We start from the raw sequence: 17,185 nt of genomic DNA on the forward strand, positions 1-17,185 counted from the left end.
AAGTCTTTTTCTCCTTCTACCCTGTGAGGGCCCAGTGACTGAACTCAGGCATCAAGTGCTGTTACCAGAATCCCCAATATTCTGGATTTTAATGGACTTGGCCATACAGAACCCTGTGTTTGGACCCTAGGAACTGACTCTTGTTAAAGCCACTGCCTGGTTTTCTCTCTGCATTAGGTCAAGCCATTAGAAAGAAAAAAGGGCCCCCAAGAAAGAGCTGGTTGCCTCCACAAGGAGGACAGGATGTGGTGGTCAGGGCTTCTGGTAGAAGCAGTGTTTATGGGAAGACTTCCATGCCTGAACTGAAGAGTTGATTGATGTTCATCCCATCTACCCAGAAGGTACAGGAAAGATCATGATGTTCTATGTGAAAGGGGTGGGGGGTGGGGAACATGACTCAATGGGGGATGTCCTGTATGCTGTGAATATATGTTTTCTTATTGACTGATGAATAAAGCTGTTTTGGCCAATGGGCAGGCAGAATTTAGCCAGACAGGAAATCCAAACAGGGATAGAGAAAGCAGTAGGTGGAGTCAAGGAGATGCCATGTAGCAGCTGCCAAGGAAGCAAGAGGTCTGGGTATCACCGGTAAGCCAAGATCATGTACAGATATACAGAGTAATAGAAATGGGTTAATAATTAAGAGAGAGCTAGCTGTTAAGAAGCCTGAGCAATAAGCCAAACAGTTTATAATCAATATAAGCCTCAGTGTATTTATTTGGGACTAAATGCCTGTAGGACCAGACAGGACAGAAACTTTTGTCGACAGTGACGGCTTTTAGATATGGTAAAGGAGAAAGTTTATTACAGACATGTGGCAGAGCATAGTCAGAGGCAGAGACATCTGGGAGAGTCCAGAGTAGACATGCCCCTGAGCCATGTGGGGAAAGTGGGGAAGGGAAAGGAGAGGGGACAGAGGGGGAGCAGATGGAGCAGCCAGGGAGCTCAAAAGAGAGTAGAGAAAAGGAATCAGGTAACCAATATGGTTGCATTATACAGGGAAGGTTAGTCCAGCCCCTGGCCTAGAGAAGTTTAGGGTAGGGAGTGGGGTGTGCCAGCCAGAAGGGCCCTGTAACAGGTAGGGTCTAAGGGATGCAAGGAGAACCTAGGGGCCGTGTCTGCTTTGATAGCTTAATGGACACCTCAACCATTTGTCCCAGATCTGAAACTTAACTGCTTCTAAGACTGGTAAAGATGGCCATTAAAACTGCAAACACAGGCTCTGAAGTTACAGTTAATTATCTAATTAGCCTTGTGGACAATCAAGGGAAAGTGCAGCGTTGTTATGGGAACTTTCAAAGGTCCTGTGTCCTACACTCCTGGCCTCTCTGAGTTGAGTCAGCTTTGTCACATTTACTGGAGACAGCAGGTCTCTGTCAGGTTTGTCCTCTGGGCTTTAGAGGCAATCAAAGGATCAAGAGAATGCTGGCTAGGCTGGGAACTGTGGAGGCAGTGGCCTGGAGGCCACACTGGTTGGCACCTGTGAGGGCTGGTTTTTATGCTTAGAGAGGCATGAAATGACAAGATAGTCCCCAGATAATAGCCTGGGCTCTGGTACAGACCTGGGATCCAGGCTCCGTACATGACATTCTGATCCCTAGGCAGGGTCACCTGTCACCACATGCACGGAAGCACTCTGGTCAGTTTGTGGCATTCTGTAAACAGTCTTGCACAGGACAGTGATTTGAAGCAACACTTAATGAAAGAAAAACAATTTGGTAGGGCCACTTACTGCCTGTGATAGAATTCATGGGCAAGAGCCAACTTGTTCTTGGGACCTCCAAATTCAACACAGGGCATGCTGCCACACAATGGGTGGGGAGAGTCAAGCAGGGAGGCAGAACAGGTCAGAGACAGCAAGCTTTGGCTCCATGTGAAATCGGGGCGGGCAAGTGAAGGACTGACCTGTGTGTTGTCCGGTTACCTAGGCTGCGGCAGTGAAGCCAAGGGCCATGTGGGGTGACAAGCCAGCCAAATTGTTATTTCTTGCTCTTCCCAGCAGATGAGGAATAGGTGGATGGTGGTAAGAGCAGCAGAGGGAAGCCAATTGGTTAGAATGGGAGTCAACAGGATGGTGGAGATGGGCCAAAGCCTTGAAACGTGCTTTGGATCCAGGCAGCTTGAAGTCAGGCACCAACAAGCAGAGCTCTGCATGGGGCAAGTGAACTCTACCTCTGGGTTTCCAGGTGGGCATGGGACAGGAGCAGGAAAGGATGGTGGTGGGCTGCAGACTCAAAGTGGGGACTACTAATGTATAATAAAGAGAGTGTGCTAGGTTGTTCAGGCTGGCTCCTGGATGCGCCACCCCCCCCCCCCAGTGGCTTTCCTGAATGCAGGGTCTCCCATTCTCCACTTGCTCCGCTCGCAGCCCCTTACCTGGGTAAGGCTGGATGGAATCTGGGCTAAGCACCTCATGACTAGCCATGCACCCTCCTCTCCCTGACTGAAGTCAGCAACCCCTGCAGCCTTCCCCACCACTGCAGGTCTAGGGAAAGGCAAGCAAATCTTGGCACTGTAACTTTAAGAGGGGGAACTGGTTACCCTGAGGGCCTTTGAGAAGGAAATAGTGTTAAGTTGTGGGGAGCCACTACTGTGGCTCTAACTGCTGATAGCATGAAAACAGGAACATAGGTTGCCCCTGTAGCAAATATGGCCCAGGCTCAGGCCCTGGCTCTCTTCTCGTCCTTGCTGACCCTCTATGTCTCTGAAGGTGAGTGGGGAGGCCAGAGAAATGCTGGGCCATGGGGGTGGAGACACAGCCACTGACCTTCCTGTCTTCCCTCAGGAAGTCCCAAGGTATGGGTGCAAGTCCAGATGGAGGCCACCAAGCTCCTATCCCTCTCTCTCTCTCAATTCGCTGTGGTCTTAGGAACTGACCTCATCTCTCTGGTAACAGTGAGCTGGGAAGGATTTGTTGATGTCCAAAGGACCAAACTAGCTGTGTTACATCCAGAACTTGCCACCCAGCAGTGGGTCCCTGACTCCCAGGCCAGCTGGGAAACCTCCAACAGTGTCTTCCTCACTCTGACCCTGGAACAATCGAAAGCAAGAAACTCCCTGGCCAACACCACATTCTGCTGCGAGTTTGTTACCTTCCCCCATAGCTCCAGGGTTACCTGTGGAGATCTGCAGAGCTCAGATCCAGATGTATCTTGAGGAGTGGAGGAAGGGGGGACCTTGACACTAGCTGCCCATCTGGCACCTTCCTCTGTTTCTAGGACTCTCTGTTCTGACTCTTCAAGGAGACCTGGCTAGGATCTTGGGAACTTCAGGGTTTCTCCTGCTTGGTTTCGTCTTTATACTATATCTCCTGTGGTGGTAGAAGCATTGGTGAGAATGGGCTCAGTAACATCCCCACCCCACTTGGCTAGCTGCCCTCTGCCCCTGACTCCTCCTGTTCTGTCTCCCCAGGTGTTTCAGTAAATCTCAGTCATCTGCCACCAGCACCCAGGCACAGAGGCAAGCTCAGGTGAGGCTTGAAGGATGGTCTCTGGGCACCAGTGGTCCCCCATAGTCTGCCAACCAAGCATCCCTGAACACTTTCCACCACCCACCACCCTGTTCAGCTCCTCTGTATGAGGCTGTGGTTCACCCTGACCAGCACCTGCCCTAGTGTACACCACTCTCCACTGATGACCCACACTCACCAAGCAGTCCCTGGTCCTGTCTTCCCAGCTTCCCCAAGTCTCTGCACACTGGCAGCTTCATCTCCACTGAGAATGGACTGTATGCTTTGGCAGGGGAGAGACTGCCCCACACAGTTTCCAACATCCTTGCTTCCACAGACCTTCTGGAGCACCGTAGCCTGGAAAGATGCTTGGGAGTTCAATGAGAGACACCCTCGGTTCCCTCCAGCTATTTGGGACATCACTCTGCACCAGGCCTCTTCATGAATCTTGTTTTGCTTTTAGGCCCCTGATAAGCTAGAATGTGGTCAGTGTATGAGCGTGTGGTCACAGGTGTGAGTGGAGGAGCAGGACAAAGGTCATTACATCCTGTTTTGCACATTTCAAACCTCCCAGATGATTTTAATAATGTCATTAAAGTGGTCCTTCTGTTTGGGGCTTTAGCTTTATTTAGACTTTGCTTCTTTAGGAAGTCAGAGGCAGATTCAGTCAATCAGGAGGTAGAAGCAGGTTGAAACCAGAAGGGACTGGGACTAAGACCCAGGCTGAACCTGTGGTTGGTCCTTGCTGAGGGACCCTTCAACCCCTGTTGTCTGACCTGATCTCCTCATGCTCAACTCCCTGTATAGCTGGAGTGGCACCCTCACACCCTCTTCCAGATGCCATTGTTGCTCCTCTAGCTCTTCTTTATGAGCAGAGAAGCAGACGCTGCTCCCCAGTGGCCACTCAGAGGCAGGCAGAGGCCTTGTAGACACAGGGACTGAACACAGGCTTACCCAAATCCAGTCGTTCCATCCAGGAACTGGGTTCCTCTGCATGAGATAAGCACCCTAGGCCTTCACATCATCTGCAGAGGAGACAAAATGAGTGAGACACCCTGTGGGCCATAAGGACCTCGGGTTTAGATTTCTGGGTCACTCTAGCATGGTGAGCCACATAGCTTGATTATGTGAGGCTCCTCTTGCTTGCAGGGTGGGTAAGGAAGGTGAGGAAGCCTAAGGAGAGAGATGGCAAGCCAGGAGCCTGAGAAGCTGTGTTGTCTGGCACGTGTAGGCTTTGCCACCCTTGAACAGAGCCTGAGATACAGAGAAGGTTGGGAGAGAGGCAGGAGGTCTTTTAGAGGGAAAAAAACCAGCCTGAGCAATCCTGGTGGGGCTGGCTTCTACTGCACCCCTGGAACTTCTATAAATGGCCTTGTCTCTACCAGGTGACAAGTAACACTCCTGCTGAGGGCTCAGATGGTCCCCGAGGGGCCGTAGCCCAGGAAGCCATGGGTTAGGGAATATCCTCAAAAGGATCCATGAGTGGGGAAAGTGACCTGGAATTCATAGCCCTGCCATCGACTGGGATGGGTAACTTGGGCCATCCCCAGCCACTGTCCAGAAGCTACCAACAGTTGTTCCTCTCCATGCCTACTCACATCTGGCAGGACCAGCAATTAGATCCCCAAGAATCCCCCACTATCTCCTTCTGCCTCCAGTCACCCCAAACCTGGCTTCCTCAGTGCAGCCTCTGCTACCCTCAGCCTCATTCCCTTGACAACACCGCTTGAGTGTGTCCCTAGTCTCTCACCTTCCCTGTTCCTGTTGTCTGCCCCCCCAACCCCAGCAGGCCCCTGCATCTAACCCTGATATCTGTACCCCAGCATAGCCCGGCTGTCTCCTCCTGTCTTTTTCAGGGTTCACTGCCCTCCTGGCAGCCCAGTCCCATCACTGCCACGCCCTTTGAAGCCTGTGCCCAAGACCTTTCTTCCTCAACCCAAGGCCTTGCACCAGGGACTAGCTACAATGGCTGTGAGACTGAAGGGATTGTAGGACCTCAAATCAATGGTTAGCTCTTGGGCTTCGAACCATCACCTAGTGCATTGTTCTCAGGGTCTCAACTCCAGTCTCATGGGGCCACCAGGCACAGGAAGTGGCTGGAAGACTGCCAACCATGACAACAAGCTATAGGATCTGAAAACCAAATCAGACTTTGAGAGCTTGGCCAACAGGACCAGGGAGATGGTCCTAATCAGGACGCTATGGGGTAGGAGCGGTCTGACTGGAATAGTGGGACCTGCCTCCTCCTTCCTATTGCCTGAGATTTTTCCAAAGCCCCATGAGGGAGTCAGTCTGTGGCCACATCCCCAAAAGCACAGGACATTATGTCTGTTGGCAAAGTTATAGGAAGGGGACAAGGGTTCCCAAACTGAAGTTCCAGCCAAGCTCTGCAGAACAGCGGTCAATAGCAAAATGAATTTCACAGATCCTCTCTTAAAAAAAGATTTAGCATCTGTGAAATACATCAACTCGCTCATGAGACAGGTCTGGCTGGAAAGGGTCCAGGGCCTGAGAGTTACTAAGCCACAACCACCATCCAAAAGAGTAAAGGGGACATCACAGGTCATGTGAAGGATGAGACAAGGCAGAAGGTTAAAGTGGGAGGGAGGGCCAGGACACATCTCCCAGCAGAAAGTGGGGGGCTGGGCTGAAAGACAGGTGCATCTATCTTGTCTGCAACCACAAGGGAAGATCCACAATATAGGAAAAGAAGAATTTGACTGATGGGGAGGTCCCACTCTTAGTGGTCCTGGGGAGGCCCTGGGGATTGGGTTACTTTACGAAACTTTCTGCCTCCTGAGCACCCCGGGGTCCCTCCACGGGGCCTCCTTGCCTGTCTGATGGCTCTGCTGCTCTCATTTCCTGGAGAGAATCGGGACATTGCCTGGATCCTGCTTCTGCTGCTGCCAGCACCATGCCTGCAAGCTGGTGAGTGGTGGGACTTTGCCAGCAGGGACTCTGCCTTAACCACAGGGCGGGCCAGTGGGGCTGGGAAGAGTGGACTGCCATGTGGACAGGCCTCTGAGCCCCAGAGAGCTCATCCCTCAGAGTGGTCCAACCCAACTTTTACCTGTCTTTCCTGTCCCATAGGGGGACGTAAGGACATAGGGACAGTCCTGGCTTGTGTTCCACACTTGCCTATGGACGATGACTCAGGAAGCTCTGGGTTGTCCTTTCCATCCCCCTCCACAGCTTCAGATCTCCCCATCCTTCCTAGGGAACTTGGCAGGATCCAATAGAGTAAATGTCTTGGGGTGGGGTGGAGGCTCAACAACTCCCATGCCTCTCTGCTGTCCAGGGAGGCTGTGTTGAGATCCCCTTCTTCTACTGCCCCTGGGGGTTGACAAAGGATCTGCAGATGAGGGTTCTCTGGAGATGGAAGCACTTCCATGGGGAATTTATCTACAATGCCACCCTGCCTTTCGTACAAGAGCGTTTGAAGGACCTAGTCACCAGGCCAGACACCCATCTTCCTCAGAATCTTGAACTTGCAGATGAAGGGGCAGACTATGTGCTTCTTCCAAGCTCATCTGAACACATAGAGAAGGCATGGAGGAATGGTAGTCACCCAAGGGGACGAAGCTCATTGTCATGGTGAGCACACTGGGCTCAGACTCTGATGCCCCTGGCTTCTTTGTCCCCTAGAAGTCACCTCAGGCTCCATACTCTGACCCTTGCTTTCTCTCTCCTGCCTCTGCCTGTCACCCAGGCCTCTGACAACATTATCTTCCTGACAATCATCCCCAAGTCTCAGCTGCTTCCTCTGCCTATGTCCCTCACTCTGCCCTCAGACCCAGCTGCACCTCACTTCCAAGTTCTCTCTCTTGTTCCAACCTGGCACTATGACACTGCTCATAATAACAGCATTGCTCAGACCTGAGTCTCTGCAGCTGGTCTTTCCACAGTCGTGGCAGACAACAGAGCTGCCTTCTTATTTCTCCTGTGAACCATCTACTACCAGAAGCTTCCTTGGGATAACATACTGCAGGTCCTGTGGTCCTTTACTCCCTGTCCATTTCTTCACCCTTTCTGTGCACCACTTCCCTCAGCCCAGACCACAAATAAAACACCAAGATAAGCCACTCCCAGATACCACCCTGATGGAAGTAAAGGGAGGTTGGAGATGGTACTAGACATGTGAAGGCCTGCCATGAGAGAGGATGCTTAAGCAAGCCATGCTTCTGCTTATGAGAGCCTTGCAGTGGCCATTTGTCTCCACCCAGGACAACAGCACCACCTACATTCTCCTCACCCTCTCCAGCCCAGCTGTGCCTGGACCACCTGCCTGTCTCCCCATCCACAGGAGCCCCCAAGAAGAGGCTGCCTACTCCAAAGTGGGAGTGAGTGATGCTCTTAAAGTCATCTAAGCTTGTGGTAGGGAGATTCCCAGCTTCTACAATACCCTTACCTACTGAAGAAACTCCAGGGTCAGTGAATCTGAATGCCCCAAACTACCAGTTCCCTCTTCAACTGTCTATATGTTACTAAAAACAAAACAAAACAAAAACAGTGGTACCTACAAAAGTTGACTAAGCCTAAGTGAGAACTCTATCACCTTCAACTTCCTTCCAAACCAAAGTGAACTCTGACAGAGAGCTCCTATCCATCACCTCCCCTCTAGTACTTTTTCAAAGTACTTGGTATTTTTATTTTGTTTTTCTGAGATGGGTCCTTAAGTCATCTATGCTGGCCTTTAACACAAGATATAGCCAAGGATGACTGCAAATTGTCCCATTTCCCCCAGCTGCTGTAATTATAGACATGCATCACCACACCTGGCTTCCTCTAGCGCTTTCTCTAGTCTCTCTCTCTCTCTCTCTCTCTCTCTCTCTCTCTCTCTCTCTCTCTCTCTCTCTCTCTCTCTTTTTTTTTCAAAGACTGCCTCAGGTCAGGCAACCTAAATTCTCAAACACTGGTAATCAGATTAGAAGCCAATGTCTGCCCCTAAGGGAATCATAATGTTCTTTTGAGACAAATGAAAGACTCAACACTCCCTATGGGTATTTGGCAAGGATTAAGCACCTAAATGTTGTTGAGAATAGTGATTTCTGTGTAAGTCTGATATAGGCCCCTTTGATGTTTCTCCCTTTTTGGACAACCTGGCAAAGGCTCAGTCTTCCTTTGGAAACTGACCTGGCAAGTCACATGACCATTTGAGTAACAACTTTGAAGCCCCTTCTCTGTGTCCAGATACTTGGACAGAGGAGATGATGAATGAACCCTCCTGTAGATGACTGTCTAGACAGTCATCTTGGCAGCCTGCTTGTGTGAACACCTCAGGGATGCCCAGAGGAGACACCACCCCAGCTGCCAAGTGACCGTAGCTGCTGCTGGGTGCACTAAACATGGAGAGAAGACATTGATGAGTGATTCTTAACACTGGGGCCTTTCTGGTTCACTTTCCAGGTGCCTCTAACAATATACTTAATCATTCAGAGACAAGAAGCACCCTTTGATGGAAGAGAGCATAGCAAAGGGTACATTTTTCTGGACAACTGTTTTAAGCTATAAGGTGGCTTCAGTTGGAGGTCTCATTGACAGATCCAAGCTCATTGACAGATCCAAGCTGATGCAAGACCAAGAGCACATTGCTTGCCTGCATGACCTCCAAAGTGTGATTTTGTTGTTGTTGTTAGTTTTGTTTTTGATTTTTTTGAGACAGGGTTTCTCTGTGTAGCCTTGCCTGTCTTGGAACTCACTCTGTAGACCGGCCTTGGCCGTGAACTCAGAAATCTACCTGCCTCTGCTGGGATTAAAGGCATGTGCCACCACCGCCCAGCCCAAAGTTTGTGATTTTTAGAACAATTAAACTTGAACAAAATTAGAGGTTTTTCTTGGTGCTCCCTAGGTTTACCACTCTCCCCTTTCTCCTTCTTTCCATTATTCAGTCTCTCAATCTCTGCCAATCTTTCTGCACTTTGCTGAACCAACACGTAGCTATGGACGAGAGGAGTAAAACTGGGTAGGCAAGATGGCTCAGTGGTAAAAGGTGCTTGTGGCCAAACTAGATGACTAAAGTTTCATTCCTTGGGATCCACATGGTGGAAGGAGAGAACAGATTTCTGCAGACTGTCCTCTTACTCTTATGACTGAACAAAAATGCATGAGTGAGGTGATCTGATTCCTTCAACAATGGCTGAGGCAAACAGATATTTCATTAAATGAGCGATGTATAAACTATACAGCAGACACAAAAAGGAGGCTCAAAATAAACATAGCATGCTTGTGGCCTTCTGACTTTTTCATATGGCATGGACCCCCAACATCTATTTGGAGTCAGTGAAAGACAGTCATTTTTCTCTTCACTAAGCCCAGTACCCTTGCCCACCTTCTATGTGGGAGAGCCTGGAGGAAGGGCCTCTGCTTCTGTCCGGTGTCTTTATTCTGGGCTCCCATCACACATCAGTGTAAGTTTTCCTTGGTCCTTAAAAGCACTCCCACTAGGGCTGGAAGACAGCTGAGCAGTGAAGAGAGCCTGCTGTTCTTGCAGAGGACCCAGGTTCAATTCCCAGCACCCACACAGTGGCTCACAACTGTTAAGTTCCAGGAGATCAGGTGTCCTCTTCTGACCTGCACAGGCAGCAGGTATGTATGTGGTGCACAGACATACATGGAAGCAAAACACCCATACACAGAATTTTAAAAAATGAGTTCAAAATTTTATAAAGTAAAATTTTAAACTAAAAAAAAAAACCCAAACAACAACAACAACAAAATGTTTCCTATCCATGATACTTGTATTCTCCAAAGCAAGCATGTTAGATTAGACTCACGCTTGGAATTTTTGATTCAGGACAAGATCAAATGTGTGTAGGCTTCACTATGTGTGCCTGTCCTGGGCTTCCATGTGCCCACACATCTGGAATTTTCTCTTGTAAGATTTCCTCCTCTTTATTGTATGCGTATGAGTGTTTTGATGGAATGTATATATGTGTACTGCATATGTGTTATGCCTGCAAAAGCTAGAGGAGGGCATTGGATCCCCTAGAATAGGAGTTACAGTGGTTGAGAGCCATGTGGGTGCTAGAACCAAACTCAGGTCCTCTGCAAGAGCAGCCAGTGCTCTTAACCACAGAGCCATCTCTCCCACCCTGTAAGATTTCTTCACAGATCTCTATGTGAGGCTGTGGCCTGGCGGTTACCCTCAGGCAACAAAATACATCTGCTTCTTCCAAGTGTGTTCACTTTTGGTACATTGACAAGAGCAGCTCCATTCTATATCTGGCCATGTTCACATGTTTCTATAATATCCTGTCTTATATTTCAGTGTTATCCTCGGCCATCCTATAGGTTGGAGCTGATGGTCCCTTGTTGCCTGAATGGACCTGTCTTGAGTTTGGTTTGATCTGGCCCAAGGTCAGAAAGGAAACGTCAAAACCCTGGTTTGTAAGCTACCTAAAGTGAGTGCTAGGAAGCAAACTCCAGGGCTCTCCAAGAGCAATACAAATCATAACCTCGTTACCATCTCTCTGTCCCTGTATGTATTTACTTTTTATTAGGTGTGGCTTACAAAGCTTGTGTATGTACTTGAGCCTGCTATGGCACTTCAGGGCATTAGCTCTCTTTCTACTATGGGTCCCTGGGACTGAACACAGAGCATCTGGCTTTGCCACAAGTCCTTTATGGCACTTGTTTTTGTTTTTAAGCAAAGCAGTGGCAGGAGATTCACAGTCCCCACCAAAAGAACCCCACTACTTTAACTCCTGTGGAGAGAAGCTGGGTGCACTGGAGTGAGGGGACAGTAAGGGACAAGGGCACATCGAGCAGGTTCCTGCAATGCTCCAGTTAGAAAAGACTGTGTGTAAGCCTGGATGGGAGAACCAGAAAGAGAGTAGTGAGTGGATTAAAGATCTGTGTTGCTGGCGGAACACTTTTGGCTGTGAACAGAAAGGATAAGGATGGCCTCAGGACACCCTGGGAACAGACCCTATCCCTTCAGGTGTCCATTGTCTGATCATCAAAGCCCCCAGGCCTTTGTGTTCCAAAAAGTCCCTCCTATATGACAGTACCAAGGTTGCAGGTGACTCCTGGGTCGTGTATCTCATGTTGGGGAAATACCCTTAACAGTTAGGGAAGTCGTGTACCTAGTGTCCCTGGCAAGCCCATCCTAGGAGATCCTTATGGGGAACCACCTGGGTTCAGGGCAGGGAAAGGAAAAAAGAATGTATCACTTGGCTTTAAGGAGACACAAGGTAGCAACAATGAGGTCTGAAGCCAAGAGGAGCACTGCTGGTCCAGACAGCCTCTTCCTTGGGTTGAGAGAGGTTCAGACACAAGGAGAACCAGCGGGATAAGAGGAGGTATGAGAGGGAGGCAGAGATACGGAGGGAGGGAGGGAAGGAGGGAGGGAGGGAGGGACAACATGGTATATATGAAGGACTGGGTAGTCAGGAGGTCAGGCTGGAAGAGAGGAGAGCCTAGCAGGCATAGTGAGGTCAAGTCAAAAAACCGAGGGCTGGGTCCAAGGACCCAGCCATTTGTGGGTGACCGCAAGGGTAGATCTGGATCTTCTCCTACAGGCCAGCACACTAAAGCCAAACCCCAGCCCTGTAGATCTGTCATCCCAGGGAGCAGGTGTGGAGGATTGAATAAGCATGGCCCCATAGACTCAAGGATTTATATATTTGGTCAGCAGGCAGTGGCACAAAGGGTGTGTGGCCTTGATGGAGTAGGCGTGGCCTAGTAGGAGGAAGTGAGTCACTGGGGGTGGGCTTTGACATTTCAAATGCTCAAGCCAGGCCCAGTGTCTTCCTCTTCTTGATGCCTCTAATCTGGATGTAGAATGCTCAGCTACTTTACTACATCTCCAGCACCATGTCTGCCTGTGTACCACCAAGCTTCATGCCATGATGATAATAAACTAAACCTTTGACACTGTAAGCCAGCCCCAATTAAATGTTTTCCCTTGTGAGAGTTGCTGTGGTCATGGTGTCTCTTCACAGCAATGGTCTTTGATTCAGACAGGCTGTTTGGGGAAATTTGTTGTAAGAGGCATGCAAGAGAGCTAGAGAGATGATTCTGCCAGCAACGCTTTGGGGGGGGGGTAGGGGGACACATGAGGATCTTAGCTTGATCTCCAGAACCCACATTATGAACCTGGCAGGTGGCATATGTTTGCAATCCCAGCCCTGGACAAGCAAGAGTCAACCAGAGTCATGGGCTGTCTGTCCAGCTAGTCTAGCCTAATTGCTGAGTTCCAGAGCAACGGCAGGCTATGTAATAAGAAACAATGTGGATTCCCAAGGGGACAAACATGGTCATGACATTTCCTAAATTTATTTTAGATCAATTATTTTAAAGTTATATGTTAATGGATGAAAGAAACACGAGGAGAAGAGCAATAGCTCAGTAGGAAAAAGGAGCCTGCTGCCTGGCCCAAGAATCTGGGTTCAATTCCAGGGCACACAAGTGGGTGCAAGAAAACTGTCCTCTCCCTCTCACAGACACCTGCACACACCTGACATCGTCTATGAGACCCCAGATTACAGATGTCCAGGAGCCAGGACCTCTCTCCTGGGAGGAGAGTTTACAGCAAAGTAGTGACCACACATCCTGCTCCCAACTGTCCTCCCTGCCCCAGGCTGGGAATCAGAGAGCATGTCTGCAGGCCTGTGCCATGCAAACACCCTGTCCTTGGAAAGGTGTAAGAAGAGACCCCACAGTTCTGCCACGTGAGCTCTGATGGCCTTTCCCGAGCCCAGGTCATAATATCTTCCTCTGTCCTGAGAACCGGATGAAGCCGTTTCAGTCTATGGAATTAATAACACTTTCGTTACATGGCTTACTCCCAGCAATCCATCTGTTTCTCCTTGACCCCTCCATGCTGCTCCACAGGTGACAGACATGGCTTGCTTGGGTCCCATGTTGAGCTTCCTTTCCTCACAGGCCATCTACATGCAGTTGCTTTCCTTATTTCCAGCCATGTTGATATTCTGACCTCTGGGGTCTTCTCTAGGACAAGACTTCCTTCCCAAAGCCGGTCTGTCTTCACATTTGATTGTCAGTGGGTCAGCTTCTACCAAAGAGCCTCTGGGATATAAGGACAGCATCCAGACTGACCAATAAGAATGAAATCCAGGCTGCTTTCACAGCCAGAGAAGGTGCATGGACTTGCTTGATTGAGATCCACCAATCACAGCCCTGTACAGGTGCAGCTCTTACTCCACTAATGACAATCCTTGAATGTGTAGTGATAAAGGGCCTGAGCTGAGTCATTGGGAAAACTATGCTAACCCCACAAGACTAGCTGAAGATGGAGGGGTCATGGGGGAAATCACCAAGGCCTCTCCTGGCTAAAGTGAAGTCTCCTGGGCAGCAGAGAGATGTCTGCAGTGGTGTCACTGGATCCAAGCCTCCTGAGGCTGAACTCCGCAGCAGCTGTGGTCACAGTGATTTTGGCAGTTGGTGTGGTGTCTCTGAGCATCCCTGAGGCTGCCATGATGATTGTCTGGCCAGTCATCTAAATAAATGACTGTTAATACACTCCAGGCTCCAGGCAGCCAGGCACATGGAAAGGACCTCAAAGCTGTTATTCAAATGGTCATATAACAAAATGTACTAGAGGAAGCCAGGCATGGTAGCATGTGCTTGTATTCCCATGATTGACAGTAGAGCTAGGAAGACCAGGAATTGGAGGCTATCATTTGTACCTATTGAGTTTGAGGCAACCGAGGCTACAGAAAACCCTCTCTCAAAACCAAACAAACAGTAAAGCTCACCAAAACTGCAAATACTACAGAAGGTCAAAGAAGCTGGTCATCTCTGTTACTTCATTTTTGATGGAGACAGGGAACTTAGATATAATGAGTTTCCTCTTTGTTCACTAAACAAATCTTTTAGATTCACTTAAACAAATTTTGTGACAATATTTTCTTTCACATAATATATATATAATGTTGAAGAGGAAATTGGCAGCCTTTCCATTTCTGTGACCTCAAACACAATGACTTGTGAATTTCTCCATCTGGCCTAGGCTATCTGCAGAGTCTGGGAGACTTTACACCAGAGGAGCAGGTGACAGATTGGTCACCCATCCCAGCCACTGGGCCATTAGGACACAGTGCAGAGTCTCTTCTTAGGGATCCCCTGGGCAGGTGTCAGGGAGTGCTCATGCTGAGATTGGGCAGCACATGAGGGAGATGAAGATGACAATGTCATCCTAGGAGACAAAGAAGGTGCCATATGGGGACAGGACATCTGTGTGCTATTGTAAAGCCACGGCTACAGTTTGAGTGTCCTGTCTACACCACCCTCTCTAGCCTCTCCTCCACTCTATCCAGACCCCAGTCTGAGTGGTTACTGTGGGTCTGCATGTTGTCATGTAAACAAATCAAGGAGTGAGTGGGAGGGTGGGTGGTGAGACAGGATGGGCGGACAGATGGACAGTTCTCATGGATGATGGTGTCTGCAGAGTCAACCCACAGGGACTGCACTGTGGATATTTTGAGTGGAGTTTCTGGGATTGGATGATTCAGAGAGAAATAGGTTGGGTATAAAATCAGAGTGTGACCTCTGGGACACGGTCAGGAACTGCAGTCTGAAGAAACCCAGAGCATGCCTGGAGAGACCCTGTGTACTCAGGTGAGGACTGCGTAAACATGTGGGGGCAGAGCAGCTGTGAAAGGTGCCTTGCATGACTGTGTGTGTGTGTGTGTGTGTGTGTGTGTGTGTGTGTGTGTGTGTGCAGGTCATGTGTGTGCAAGTGTGTGCTCATGGATGTGGAGGCCAAGGACAGCTCAGACATCACTACCACTCAGGACACCATGTGCCTTGGATGTTTTGCTTGGTTTCTTTGTGATTCATTTCATTTGTTTGTTTGTTCCTTTGTTGTTTTTCTTTGTTTTGGGGGGACAAGTTCTCACCGTGTAACCCAGTTGGCCTGGAACTCATTATATAGACCAGGCTACATTCAAACTAACAGATGCCAGCTTGCTTCTGTCTACCAAATGGTAGAATTAAAGGCATGTACCTCCCTGCCTAACTTGGGATTTAATTTTCTTCATTATATTTACTTATTTATTCTGTGGGGACAGGGCACACTCCTGCTATAGGCTGAGCAGCAGCAGGTTCTTTCACCTTCCATGGTCACATGGATACAAAGCCCCACGTGTGCACAGCTGTTCCTCCACAGAAAGTGCCCCTCCCCTGTGACAGCATCATGGCTGCAGGGCCCACTCACTGCTTCTGGGGAAACATGGTTGTCACTGCAGGAGACTGATGACAGCATCAAGGGCAGAAATCATCCCACAGAGGGTCCCTATGGAATTCCAGCTGAGTCCATGACTTGGGATTAAGGCGCCAGCAGATGGCAGCAGCGAGGCTGAACACCTGAATAACCTTTTGTGTAAAAATGCCAGTGTTCCCATCCCTTGTGATCAGATTGGTGACTAGCCTTGTTGGCAGTGTAGAACCTTCATCTAGTGACTGAAGGATGCCAATTCAGAGACCCAAGGCCAAACACTGGGCTGAGTTTGGGGGTGGGGGGTCCTGCTGAGGAAGGGGAAAGGTTCTGACAGCAGGGGCTGGGGTGGGGTCCGGGTCAAAGACATCCAAGGAAACCCCACAGAAGAGCCTGAACCAACAACCAGGGAGCCTGCATGGGACTGACCTAGGCACCCTGCATATGTGTGACAGTTGTGTAGCTTGGTCTGTTTGGGGGACTCCTGGCAATGGGAACAGGTGTTGTCCCTGGTGCTTTGGCTGGCTCTTCCAAACTTATTCCTCATGTTGGGTTGTCTTGCACAACCCAACTACAGGGGGAGGTTCTTGGTGTTAAGGCAGCTTGGTGTGCCATACTTTGCAGACACTCATGGGCAGCCTGCCTCTACTGAGCAAGGGAGGGGTGGATTGAGGGGAGGCAAGGAAGTGGGGTAGGGAGTGGTAGGAGAAGAGGATGGAGAGGCTTTGGTCAGGACATAAAATAAATTAATTTAAAAAAATAAACAAACAAAGCAAACACTGGTGTCCAGCACCTGACATTAGGCAGTCATAGTCAGGTACAGCCCTACCATGGGTGACCTTTTACACGTAACCCCAGACGGTAGGGCACGTTGAGATGAAGCCTGGAGGTGAGTACTCATGACCAGGAGGCCCCCTCTCTGACCTCACTGAGGCTAAAATTGTGGTTCATCTGGTAAAGTGTTTACCTGCCTGGCATGCACAGGACCCTGGGTTCTATCTCCAGCAGGGGACAAAGGGACACACTGGAACACACCTTCACCCCAGCATTTGGGAGGGCAGAGATGAAAATCTGTAGGAGTAAAGGTCATCCTTGGCTACATAACAAGTTCAAGGCCCAGCCTGGGCTACTTGAGACTCCATCCAATAAAAAGGGGAGGCTTTCTGGGAGGTTCAGTAGGCCTGTCCCCTCTCCTGACTGACTGTCCATCTGGGGTGAACTTGTCCTAAAGGTTTTGCATCTGCCTTTCAAAGGGCAGGATGGAAGGATATAGAAGTGTATCCCTGTGCAGCTGTCACTGATGTCATGAGAATGAGGTTCATGACCATGAGGGCTCAGGACAAGGGATAAGAGAATCATGGGGACTGTGAGGGAAGGTATCCAAAGCAGATATGACAGAATGCAGGCTGCATAGCCACCTGCAGGGAAGTATGGAGAAGGCAATCTGTGTCAAAAGTGTGAAGTCACCTCTGCGTGTGTCATTCAGGGAGAATGATGCCACTTTCTCTGGTACAATCATGTCTTTCTGCCATAGCTGACGATTAAAGAAGGGTGGGGTG

The 17,185-nt window shown here is 49.5% G+C and overlaps 1 pseudogene; it reads left to right on the plus strand.

The window, feature by feature from the left end:
* The first annotated feature begins 2,613 nt into the window (after positions 1-2,613).
* LOC127215262 (transmembrane protein PVRIG-like) lies at positions 2,614-7,815 on the plus strand (annotated as a pseudogene).
* The last annotated feature ends 9,370 nt before the right edge of the window (positions 7,816-17,185 follow it).

This window comes from Phodopus roborovskii, unplaced genomic scaffold (assembly GCF_943737965.1).
Source record: "Phodopus roborovskii unplaced genomic scaffold, PHOROB, whole genome shotgun sequence".
Classification (NCBI taxonomy): Eukaryota; Metazoa; Chordata; class Mammalia; order Rodentia; family Cricetidae; genus Phodopus; species Phodopus roborovskii.